This window comes from Phacochoerus africanus, chromosome 2 (assembly GCF_016906955.1).
Source record: "Phacochoerus africanus isolate WHEZ1 chromosome 2, ROS_Pafr_v1, whole genome shotgun sequence".
In the NCBI taxonomy this organism is placed as follows: domain Eukaryota; kingdom Metazoa; phylum Chordata; class Mammalia; order Artiodactyla; family Suidae; genus Phacochoerus; species Phacochoerus africanus.
Genome location: NC_062545.1, coordinates 164,560,098 through 164,573,119, shown reverse-complemented (window position 1 = coordinate 164,573,119; position 13,022 = coordinate 164,560,098). Strand labels below are relative to the sequence as shown.

At 47.4% G+C, this 13,022-nt stretch overlaps 1 protein-coding gene across 4 annotated transcripts in view; it reads right to left on the bottom strand.

The window, feature by feature from the left end:
• Window positions 1-13,022, bottom strand: part of ALPK2 (alpha kinase 2) — a 131,468-nt gene that overhangs the window by 42,535 nt on the left and 75,911 nt on the right. The window lies entirely within an intron of this gene.

Genomic DNA, 13,022 nt, shown 5'->3' with positions numbered 1-13,022 from the left:
ATTGTTCCTGAAGAAATGCAGATTGAAGCAACTGCACATTCCTAGGACCTTTGGTCAAATTCCCCATTATAAGCAAAAAGCCTTCTGATAATCTTAATGATTTTTTACCCTCCTCTCAGGGTGGTGGGGGGGGGAGATGGAAATTGCATGTTAACTTTTGAGCAACTAAGTTACAAGAGCTAGTGTGTCTTTCCAGAAAGATAGCTCACCATCATCTTAAATGAAATACGCAGCATTTGTAAAGTAGCAGTAACTGTGTCCCTCACATAGGCCAGCTTGCTAGTTGTTACTGAAGAGTAGAGAAGCTTGTCCTTTGAAACTACCTCTGAGGTAATGGAGTTATGATTGGCCATCAGCACTGCCAATCATTTTGGGCCCAGGAAGGTTATAAAATCTTGGACTGCCTCCCCCAGTTTCAGACAGATGTCCTATGGCCAGCAAACCATAACCACAAGCAGTAGGGCATTCAGGACCCCTTAGGTTTGGGGAAGAGAGTAGACAGGCAGAGAGAGAGAAAGGATGAAGGAAGGAATAAATCCCATTGTGAGGCTTAAATTCCCATGGTACTATTTGACTTCTGTGATGCTGGATATGGTTCAAGGAAGAAGCAAGGCGACTCAGATCTTGCTTCTTGAAACTTAACTCGACTATTTCTAAACATCAAGATTACGCCCAGCCAAGGAAAATGGAATTGCCCATTTTTGGCAAGCATATCCGTCTTTGCCCCCTGCCCCCAGGACTCCCTCTAGGAGGCAGACTTGTTCAAATGTACAGGAATTGATGATGAGGCTTCAAAAGGTGAAGAGAGTCTCAGCGCAGGACCACACAGAGCTGAATGTTCTTCCAAGTACACAACTCTAAGGTCCTGACGCTTATTTCCATCAGTCACGTGAGAATCGGTCACTGCCTTCACACACCGCCAGTGGCAAAAAGCAAGAACCACACCTCTTTGCACACTACCAAGGCTGCCTGCTGCCGGTGACTCCTCATTTTCTCCTTAAAGCTACTCTGATGTTCACTTCACTCAGATTTGATTGTCATTGACGTGCTAACTGAAGAAATTTAGTATTTAACTTCCTTGTGCTATAAACTCCATGAGTGCTAGGACCCTTCATCCATTCAACAAGTTTTTAATCAAACAGCTCCAAGGTGCTGGGAAGCATCTCACATGATAGAATGCAATACAGGTAAGATGCCCACCTGCAGGGAACTCCATGTTACACTGTGATCAAGGCTTGTCACTGTGGTTGGCACCAAGCAGGAGCCCTAAGCACTTGTTGAAAGAATGAGTAAATGAAGCATGGACCAGTTGAGTCAAGTCTACCCAGTGTCATCCATTAAACCTCCGAATTTGAGGGTTTGAGCTTTTATCTGCTGTCTTTGGGACAGATCTTAAGAGACTTCTAACCATAAGCAGGGTCACAATTGGTTCACATCTTGGTACTCTAAGAAACATTGTTTACTGTTTTTTCCCCATCATTTTAAAATGGAAAGGGGAAAATTTCTGAGAAAGGTCTAAGCTGTCCAGGAGTTTAATGTGTACATGGCTTCACCTCTACACCTGAATAGGTAGAGGTTTTTCCTTTGTTAATTTGGTTCATTTTATATATATATATATATATATAAGCTGTAGTACACATCTATTGACCATTATACATACAAAGTTTGGGTAGCTTCCTGGACATGATTTGAGCTGTGCAGGGAGATTGGTCGAAAACACCACAACCCTCTGAGGTTTCCTCCCCTGCCTGAATTTCCACTGCCTATGTCAGTCGTTATTTTAAGATCTTGCCATCATCACAGCATCGGTGCCAAACATTTATGGACTACTGCCATGTGTAGAATTCTCTGGAAAAAACTGTCAAGTGCTTGGCAAAGGGCTCAAATTAAAAGTCCCCTATTTGCCTGGATGTTGCCCACCCAATACTGCTTACTAGCCTATCAGACTAGCCTGCAGAGGACAAAACACAGGACAGGTAAGCTTTGATGAGTGTGGCTTGGTCACTGGACTGTCACAGCCATGGTATTGTGCCTTGATTTACAAAGCAGTGGTGTTCCTACTAAGGTATGCTCCTTCCTCCCCCTTCTCTATAAACTCCGACTTTAAAGGAGCCCAGTGAAGCCCCATGGAGGAAGAAATATGGTGAATCCTTGACCATGGACAACTCATCCACTTGAGTATTTACTGAGCATCTACCATATATGCTAAGCTCCGTGCTAAGGACTGGGAAGCATCAGTGAGCATCACCAAGACAGCTGGCCTTTTGGAAGTGAGGTTCCAGCAACAAGCCTTACTGGTTGGTCCACTGCAGATGTGAAATTCCATAAAATGTGATGGTCACCAATGGGATTTGCTTGAAGTGGAGCCTTTAACAGCGCAATACTTACTTGCCAAGGCTCAAGGCATTAGTTCCAAGGCCAGGCTCCTTGGAGGCCAACTCAGAAAGGGAAACCACAAGACTCACACATTTCAAATGAGTCAGACCTTTTCTTTCAGGGAGAGAGCTTAGTTAAATCATTATGAACTCCAGCAAATGATTCTCTTACTGCTCAGCTATTCTCATGGAGTGAGTGGCAGAACTCAGGTGGCTTTGTTGGGTAGGAAAATTATTCTCATTCAGGTGCAGGGGAGGAGGGTTTAGGGCTCTAGGTGGAAACACCCAGCAAGGTGTGGGGACTCAGCACTGGCCACCTGCTTCAGCCCATATTGCATGCATGACCCCAAGTAATCTCTTTAGCCTCTGTGACCCTCTGTCTCTTCCTCTAAGACTAACCACACACACGTCAGCACTCTGGCACTCACTGACACTCGTTTCCCTTGTTCTGTGAAAAGACAGTAGGGGCTAAGGCAGAAAACGGAGCCAACTCCAATGAGCAGAGCAGTGTGCTTTTGGGGCTTCATGTTCACTCATGATATAATAAGTCTGAAATACTGATACTAGCATCTCTTCTTTACTGATGAGGTCAAGAGCCTGGCTCCAATCACAAAACAGAAACCCCGGTAAGTAAGGGAAGCCGAGCATAAGGAATTGCTAACTGCAATAGGATAACTGCAATGTACCAGGAAAGCCTAAAGGTGCACTAAGGGAGGTGGGGTCCCAAGGAGGGACCACCTGGAAGGGGCACAGACCTAGTTGGAGGTATAACCAGGCCATCCAACAGCAGAAGTTTGATGAGATGGCGAGGCCAGAGCTGGTCTGGAATTGCTGGGTGAGCAGTACACCACCTTTCTGTGTGAAGGCAGGAAGCCAGCGGTCAGCACCCAGCGTGCAGTCGTACAGTGGGAGTCAGGGACCAGCAGAGGCTTGACAGAGCGGGTGAGCGACATGCAGTGGGGGTAGGGAGAGGGAACGACAGCCCGTATATAGCCCTTGTGGGGGCTGGTGGAAGGAGTCTAGATATTGGTGTTGGCAGAAAGCCCTAAGTAGGCTGGCCACGCGAAGCTGTGGTTTCTGAGTTGAGGGCTACAGGAAGGTTATCATTAGGCCAAGGCTACCAGGCTGCAGATGGACCATGTTCCGGGCTCTGTGGCTGGGCAGCCTCTATGGGATGACCTCCACCCTCATCTCCCTGACCCCACAAGCACTGCTGAGAAGATAAGGACTCCTCTTCCACCCACACCCTCTGCTGAGCATCACATCAAAAAGGAGGGATGGGAATGGAATTCTGTTATCACCAAGCACATACTGAAGGGTGTTTTTGGAACTGAGAGGCAGTAATTAAGAACTGGCCTTGAGATCACTGATGTCAGGGGTTAGAAATATCTCCCCAGGGTCCCCATAGTCAATGGAAGAGCCAGGATTTAAAGCTAAGTCTATCTGGCTCAAAAGGCCTTTCAACTCGGGCTAACAAGAGTAATTAAAAGAAAATCCCACTGAAGGGCTGGGAACACCCTCATTTAAACCCAGGACACCTGAGTTCTTGAGACACGTTGGTTTTACAACTATAATGGTCCTTATTCCACCCAACATGACCATGTGTTTATTGGCTTCCTCCCAAGCTCGGAGGACAGGATTGTGTTACTTGAATTTTTAGAACTTTAGGACATATTAAGGACCTAATATTGCTGAATGAATATACAGATGAATGAGTACAGGAGAGGGAAGGGTAGTCCAGATTTAGCAACACTTCCAAACCTGTTGTTTTGAAAGCAGTGTTAAGCTTGAAAACACTCTGCTTGCACAAAGGTCTCCCGCCCCATCTGTCCAACATGCCTGATTCTCCAAGCACCTTGTTTCTATCTGTTGGCCTTTCCAAAAAATTCTGCCTAAGCATGCCCCCCACCCCCACCCCCCGCCGCCAAGCCCATGAAGGTGTGTCGTCTCTTCACCCACCCCCTGAAGTGCAGGCTTATCTTCATTAGTGGGAGTGTCCTGGATGCCACCAAGGGCATGACACTAATTTGAGTAGCTGACAATAGAAGGTGGATAAGATCCCTCCTTCTCAGATAGCTCGCAATCCAGCTGCAGAGACAAGATGTACGTGGAAAAGATAAATAGCCATTCTTGACAAGCTGTGCTAGTGGCTAAAAGGATAGATATTAATGAGCAGAGCTGCTCTGGTGGTGGGGAGAAGGTCGCAGCTAAATACTCTTCCACTTAGTAGCTAAGATCCCTGCAGGGCAAAACCATGAGGCTGCTCTCACATTCTATGTATAAATGTTTAGGTGATTCTTGGCTATTTCAGTACTGTCTCAGGAATGTTCTTCTATGATTAGAGTGGAAAGGAGTTAACTAATTCAACAGCATCCCCAATCCCCTTTCTCCCTTGACACCTCCAAGCAGAAAGCCTGGAAAGCCACAGATCTTCCTAGCCTCCTGCATAGCTAGAAGGGGCCAACGGGTCAGCTAGTGAGACGGAGGGAATTCCGCCAAGGAACATCCAGAGAAGCTTTGCTTTTTATGTAGACATATAAAATAGATATGGTGCAGACTTCGCCTACCCCCCTTCCTTCTTCCTGTGAAGATAGGATGCATCTTCCAGTCCTAAGGCAAACAGCACAAGAATGAAAAGCCAGCAACGCTGTGGCTGGTGGAGCAGAGGACAGACTAGAGAGCTGACAGGCAGCCTCCCTCAGCCACTGGAGCACCCAGGTCTTCTACCCCCAGCCTTCTTGTGAAGTGAACAAAAGTCCTTAGGTTTGAGGCCACTGGGAGTTGGCAATTCTGTTAGCTCCAGCTAAAAGCTTTCCTAATGGAAACAAGAGGAGAGCACATGGCTGTGGGTGAAGGAAAAGTCATGTGAGGTTCACCTAGAGCCTTCGGGAGGTGCTGGGCAGCTCAGGCAGGATGACTTTGAAGGACAGTGGTACCAAGGGCACCAGGTATGGCTCTTGGGCTGGAGATTCAGGAGCTTGTCAATATGCCAAGGGATCAATAGGGCCTGGGGCAAGGTGAACTTGAAGTAGAAGAGGTTGGGGGAGGATGGGGAAATGTGAGAAGATGGATCGAAGGAGAGGCCATGGTTCTAAAATCCATAGCCAACCACCCAGAGCCAGGAGAATTAAGCCATTTCGCCCTTTGCTTCAGGTGGCCATTGGTGCCATGAGCCACCATGTCCTCTCATGGGACAAGTTCTAACTCCTGTTCCTTTTTAGGTATTCTTTGAATGTTCTTTCCTCTTTATCTAGACTAGATAATTCTTCATTGGTATCTAGTATTTGTTGAGCCTCAGTCTTCAACGGTTGTGTACACATTTTCCCCCAGTGGTTCCAGGAATCTTCAAATGGGAGCGTCCCCACTCCCCAGCCAACCCTGCTGGCCATGGCCTCACCCACGGCTGACCTTTCCTAAATATCTGCTGAGCCCTCACTACAGGGCACAGCGTCATTTGGTCATTTGTCATTCGATAGATCAAATCCATACCACCTGGGGCTCCGAGACTGAAAATAGCCCGGTCCCCAGCCAACGAAAGCTTAAAGGCAAACTGGAATATTTCAAGAACTTGAGTTTATTTTTAGGAGTGGCCCGGATGCCCAGAAAGGCGCTTCACTTGAAACTTTGAATGTTAAATCAATCAAGTGGAGGACCTTCATTGAAGATCCCAATCCTAAGACCTGACCTTGAAACACCCTCATCATCCAGGATCAGTATTTCCCCGTTCCAGGCCCTCCTGGGAGGCACAAAGCTGCCGGCCAACAGGGGTTATAATCCTGTTCCAGCCTCTTAGGAAGGTCGTACTTCGTAAAAGACCAATCTGTTCTCTTCTTGGGAGGACTGGGTTTCCATGACAAATACCCTTTCCTGGGTCTAGGGACTCTGCACCAAGCATAATCCTAGTTGTGAGTCAGATCCTAGAGGTGAAGCCCAGAGCTTGCGCGTTTCTTTGGGCATCTCGGGTGATTTGAGGCAGTTATTAGCATCACTACTACTACTGAGAGTGATCACCAAGCCCTGCGTAGCCCTTAGCAGGCACTGCTCCAAGCACTTTACATGCATTAATACAGTTAATGTTTATAAAATGACATAGAAAGACATGCCTTTGGGTTGTGTAATGTTGAACCATACAGGCTATTCCGGCGCGAAGACCATTTCATGGTAAACGCCTAAGTACAATGGTCCAGAAAAGCAACTTGGTTTTCCCACATCTGAATTTGCTGGGAGACAGGGGAGAGAGCCTGGATTTCCACAAACCCGACTGGGAGATATGCAAACAAGAAAAGTGGAGGTGAGAAAGCCAACCTCCACTTGAGTGCCACCAAGCACTTCTGAACATGCTTCAGGTTTTTTGCTGTGTCCTGAGCAGATTGGCACTCAGATGGAGGTGAAAGCCAAGTGCAGGGTGATGGACAGAGCAGGAGCCTCAGAAACCCCAGGTGTTGGTCCTGGATGCGCTGCCTCATGGGAAACAGTTGTGGAGAAGTCATCGGATCTGAGGCTGTTTTCTTCCACAGTAAAATGAGAGGGTTGGAGAGCGTTCCAACAGCTTTGGTGTTCTACAACCTGCTGCCATAGAAACACAAACACTGAAGTGGGGCTTAAACCTCACCTGGAACCAGGTTTTTCCTCCAACACCTAAGGCTTCTAGAGCCACCTCTGTTAACCATGAGTTGTTGGGGAAAAGGACACACCTCTAAGACTGATTCAGAACAAGACGGGGTTGGGGTAGGAGGAGGGTCCTAGAGAACCAGGGAAGAGAGTGGGCTGGAGAATGGGCACCATGCGGCATATGCTCCCTGATTTAGCCCTTTCTGCCTTCCCCCATACCTCCATGTGGTTAAGAGCCCCATCTTTTTGGTAGGGTGCCCTGTGTCAGCACACGGGCCAGAAGGGATCCTGCAGCATTATGGGGGCTCACAGACCTAGTCCACACCAGTGAAAACCGTGACAGCCACACAAGGGAAGGCCAAATGCTGCCAGCCTCCAACTGTGCTAATCCTTGTTGGGGTTGAGGAAAATTATGGTCCTTCGACCCTCAAGAGTCTTTATTTTCCACCAGCTTTGCATAGAATTAAGCACTTCCAGGCCCTCTTGAGCTTATGGACTCCCTCAAGTCTCCCACCCACACCCCACAAAAGGCCACAGAGTGAATCCCAGCTGTGGGTCCCGAGCTGGGAACAATACCCCCGCTGTGGTATTGCTCACGTCCCACAGGCTGAAACTTCTCTGCAGATTTCAGACTGGATGATGGGGGTTGGGGGGAGGGTTAAACTTTCGTCAGTTCTAGGAGAGTGTTTTCAAATCAATCTCTCTTTTTACAGTTTCTAGAACGCGTGAGCAAAATCAAAACCAAGGTAGTAGCAATTACCGTACTGCACTGACAACACGCAGTACAGAGCAAGTTCTTGTAAACTTTAGAAACAGGAAATACTTGTCATGGTTACTACACTTGCCTATTCAGCGAGGCTTCAAAGTGTACAGTGATGATGCTATTTAGCGCTTGGAAAATCTGAACATAAACATATGCGCAGGTTGCCTGTCTCAGGTGGTCATTACAAAAAAAGAGAAAATGCAGGCTTGGGGCTTGAAGAGTCCTTTATAGGTCATATAGTTAAGTAGCAGGACAGCTGTATGTTCTCGGTTTTGGCTTCCAATTAAACAGAAAACAAACATGCCCCTAGAGAGGACAGTTCTAGAAGGACCCAGTTACCCAGAGACAATGCCCTTCAGCAGGAGAAGCAAAATTCCTGGAGTAGAGAGATCAGGAGAGAAGGAGAAGGTGAGTCTTATTCAACAGGGTGCAAAGCACAGGGTAAATGCTCAAAAAACAGGTCAAAGGAGGGAACATCCAACTATAACCTGTTCTTGGTTCCGTGTCCCTTTGCCAACAGAAGCAGGAAGGGTTTGTCCCTTCAGAGTCTGGTTCCCATTCTGTCGAGACATTGATCTTCTACCTGAACCTGACCAAGGGTCCCTGTGCTTTGGTTAATAGGTACTTTCCACGTAACTCACTCTTGTTCACCACTAATGACAGTGCTGTGTTACTTCAATCTCTAGATCTAAATTGGAAGACATTTGTTCATTTTCACGTCTTAACTATGAGCAAATGGGGTTCCAAACACTGCTCCCCAGAAGACGTCAGCTTAGTTGCACAGTAGGCACCAGGCACTGAATCACTGGATGTGGGGGTGCCCAAAGGATCAGGCACAGAGTTGTCAAGTTACTTTATGCAACTGGAGAGTTAAGTTTAAATATCTGAGCTTTTATGAGAGGAAGGGAATCAAAGACAGGGTGTCAGTGGGGAGTGGGGGTGGTGCGGATTAGAAATTCAGGGACTCCGGAGTTCCCGTCGTGGCGCAGTGGTTAACGAATCCGACTAGGAACCATGAGGTTGAGGGTTCGGTCCCTGCCCTTGCTCAGTGGGTTAACGATCCGGCGTTGCCGTGAGCTGTGGTGTGGGTTGCAGACGTGGCTCGGATCCCGCGTTGCTGTGGCTCTGGCGTAGGCCGGTGGCTACAGCTCCGATTCAACCCCTAGCCTGGGAACCTCCATATGCCGCAGGAGCGGCCCAAGAAATAGCAACAACAACAACAACTACAAAAAGACAAAAGACAAAAAAAAAAAAAGAAATTCAGGGACTCCTTTGAATGGAGCCCAAGTCAACTTTCCTCCTTGTAGATGGAAAGAGAAAAAAATGATTCACAAAGAAGCTTCTGGAAAGCCGAAGCTGCTGGGGGGAAATGCTTAGAAAATAAGATAATGTCTGGGATTCAATGCAGTGACTTGTGCTAGGAAGGAAAGAAATGGATTTGTACTTAAGGTGGTTTTTCAAGAGTCAGACTTACTGTTTGCATGAGGAACACCATCTCTTTGTTTTTCCTTCTGGCACCAAGCTTGTCTTCCCAACCACATGTCGAGGTTTGGGGGATGAGCGGAAAACAAGCTCCTCCTAAGTAGCCCCTGATCAATACCTTCCGCAGTCCTAGGGAATTCATGGACCCTTAGCTCTGCAAACCCTGACCTGCTCCTCTTGAAGCTGGTGTGTGAACTGCCCGTACTTGGGGGAGGGGGGGTTCTGGCCAGGCACCATGTCCCAAAAGGGAAGCAGGGAAACGGCTCCTGCCCTCACAGGTTCCCTTAGTTTCTTCTAACACACTCAAAGGAGACCTCAAGATTATGTGCCCCTAGGAGCCCTGCATCTGTCGGTGCTTTTATCCCAGCATCTCTTAGGGCCAGGTACCCCAGTCCACACCCTCATACATGCATGGCTTCTGACTGTGCAAAGACTGATCTAATTAGAAGAAAGGAACTTAGAGAACACCTCCCCATAAAGCTTTAAAGACTAACGTCCAGCTTAGGAAAAACCAAACACCTGTTTCTTCCGTCAGTATAACCCTGATCACCCCCCCCACCTCACCCCGAGACCACCCTAGAGGCCCAAGCTTGCTTTGGAAGAAGACTGAGGCAGAAGTTGAAAGAGAAGGGTTTTTTCCTGGTAATTCCCCAGACACCCCACACCCCATTGGCAACTAGGGCTTTCCTAGGACTTCAGGACCAAGTTACCACAAAAGTGGGTGACTCATTCCCTTAGAGTTCTAGAAATTAAAAGTCTGGAATCAGGGTGACCCCAGGGCAAAGCTCCCTCTGGAATCCAGGGAAGAATCTTTCCTCGACTTTTCACCTCAGTGACGTCTGCAAAAACCCTGGTTCCTCACATTAAGTTTCCAGGTGGGTATGTACTTCGGGGGACAGACACTTTTCTACCCACTATAGCAACCCCTACTTTTTCCCCAGCCTCCCCACAGCCCCCAACTTGCCATCAGTACTCAGTAGTGAAGCTTTTTCACTTGACAACTAGGTGGTGTGGCCTTAAGAACAGAGAAATTTAGAGCAGTTTAGAGGACAGAGATGTTCTAATGAGAGGAAAGAGAGAGGCTAGCATCTTCTAGAGGCTATGCCTGTTTTTGTGGCAAAAGCAGAGTTGACCAGGAGAATAAAGTTCAGTATCCACAGAGAGACTATCTCTTGTCATTGCTCTGATTTTGCTTCTGAATCAGAGCCAGTGGCTGGAAGCCCAGCAGCCCAAACACCCAGACCCCAAGGTTTGCAGCAGTTTCTTCGTGAGGCAGCCAAGCAAGGAGCCTACACAACAAGACGCAAAGCCCGCCCCCCGCCGGCCAGATGCCAGGGCTCAGGGCATTTATGGGATTCCAGGAGGTGGTCCAAGGCATGGGAAGGCTGGGGACAGGCTATTGGAAATAAGGAAAAGGTGAGGTCATCGTTCTGCCCAGGTGTGACTAGGCTATAGGTCCCTCCACGTTCAAAGATGGAGGCTCCCAGTACGACCTGCGGGTGGAGAGTTCAGGCCTCTGACGTCAAGAGGTCACTGAGCAGGCACTGGCGCAGGCCGGGTTGGAGGGTAGGGTAGAGGTCCTAACTAGTGTCAACCAGCTCAGCTTGAACTGGACGCAGCTGACTCCAGGTTCCTGGAGAACAGCTCAGGCAAATGTGCAGCTTGGAGGATATGCAAGACTTTTGTATCAACAATTAAAGCGACCTTGATTAGCGAAGGGAAGGCAGGTGAAATGGACTTGACTGATGATTACCCACGGTTTCATGATCCCTAATGCTAGTTATCCTAGAGCCCAGCCTTCCAGACCCCATCATCAGCATCAATCACTTCAGAAAGTTCTTGGAGGGACCTCTCGGTGCCTGAGTTGCAGGCTCTCCCATCTGGGTTGGAGAAGCAGTGACTAGGGAGTCCTGTGTGTTGTCAGATTTAGACCCTGAACTAGAAATTTAGGAGATGAAGGGGTAAACGGTTCTCATGATGGTTATTTTCCCATCCAACCCTGTCAGTTTGATGGTAAATGTGAAAGCACTTGTTTTTAAACCATCAGTTAAAAAAAAAATGCCTGAAATCTCAAGGCAGTATCAAAATACCTGTGCTGACTCAGAAGGATAATTTTTCAAGCATCAGCAGAAAGGGGAACTTACAGAACTTGCAAATTTACCTCCCACCCCGCCCCCACCCTGAGCTCTGCAAGTACAGTGGAGGCAGTAAATTGGAGGAGGTGGGCGAATATGATATTTCACATTTCTGTCCTGTCTCTGTAACTATATTAAATTCAGTTTGGCAAATAATATTGACAGACACTGTGTTTGCTCTGGGCATTTATAGATGAATTAGGCCCAGTGTCTCTCTCCACTTAGCTCACAGTGTAATAGCCCAGCTGGCCAAACAGCTAAAATACACAGTAAACGTCAGGAGAGAAATTAGTAAAATTATGGGAGAAATTAATTTTCCTTCAGGGAAAAGAGAAGGGACAACTGTAGCAGGGAAAGATGCAGAATCTGCTGCCTATGCATTTTCACTTATGAATCCCTCAATCCTTTATTCAACAGTCTTGCAGAGCACTCCATGTGCCAGACCTCATCCTGGCTGCTGGGGAAAGAATATCACCAGCCAAAGATTCTGTCTTCTTAGACCTTGAATTTTGAGTAAGAAGGCAGACAAGGTCAAGGAGGTTAGTGTTAGGTGGTAATTGTACAAAATGAAACACAAAGCTGCAAGACAAAAATAGCTGGAGAAACTGTTAAATTGTAACAACATAACTTGTATCTTCCCTGTTTCTTACTCCATCACTGAACCTGGGCTAAAAATAGAATGTGCTAAAAATAGAAACTACCCCTTTCCCTATATAACTAGCTGCTCCCCCAGCTGCAAGGAGCCTGCCTTCTCTCTGCTCCTGCCACACTATTGGTCGAAAAACCTGCCTGACATCTCACTGCTGCCTTCTCTGCCTCCTTAGTCTCTGCCTCCTTCTTCCCTTCCTGTTTCTAACAGTTAGTAGATGTTCAACAAGGAGAGAAGGTGCAGGAAAGAGCATGAACAAAGGCACTGGGGCAGGCAAGTGTCCAGTTATCTGGAATGACTAGGATATGGGGTGTAGGTGAAAGGGAAGGATGGGAGCAGGAACAGTGGAAAGAACCCACAGCCTTGTTCTGGAGACTCCTGGACATGGCACAGATTTACTCCTACAGCAAGTGGGCCCAGCCAAGTTTGACAGGAGCTAGGAAAGTGATGCTGTTGTTGTTTTAAACAAGGGAATGATGTTCTCAGATTTGGGTTTTGGGGTGATTGTTGGAGTAACATGTGGAGAGTGTCTGAGAAGAGAAAAACACTGGCCAAAGAAGACTAGAAAGAAAACTATTGCAATGATCCAGGTGAAATTATGAAGCCTCTACAGTGGTGGTTGAAGGATGGAGGTCCTTCAACCTTTTTTCATGTCCTCCAAAAAGATATGTTCAAGTCCTAAACCCTGGTACCTGTGCAGCTGACCTTATTTGAAAATAGAGTCTTTGCAGACGTAATCAAGTTAAGAAGAGATCATATTGGATTAAAATGGGCCCTAATTCAATGACTGGTGTCTTTATGAGAAGAGTGAAATTTGGACATAGAGACACACAGGGAAAACTCCATGTGACCACATAGGCAAAGATTGGAGCGATGCAGCTACAAGGATGGCCAACAACCACCGGAAGCCAGGAGAGGGGCATGGGAAGGCTTCTTCCTCTGCGAGCCTCCAGAGGAACCAGCCTTGCCGCACCTTGATTTTGGACCTCAGAGAATAAGTTTCTTTA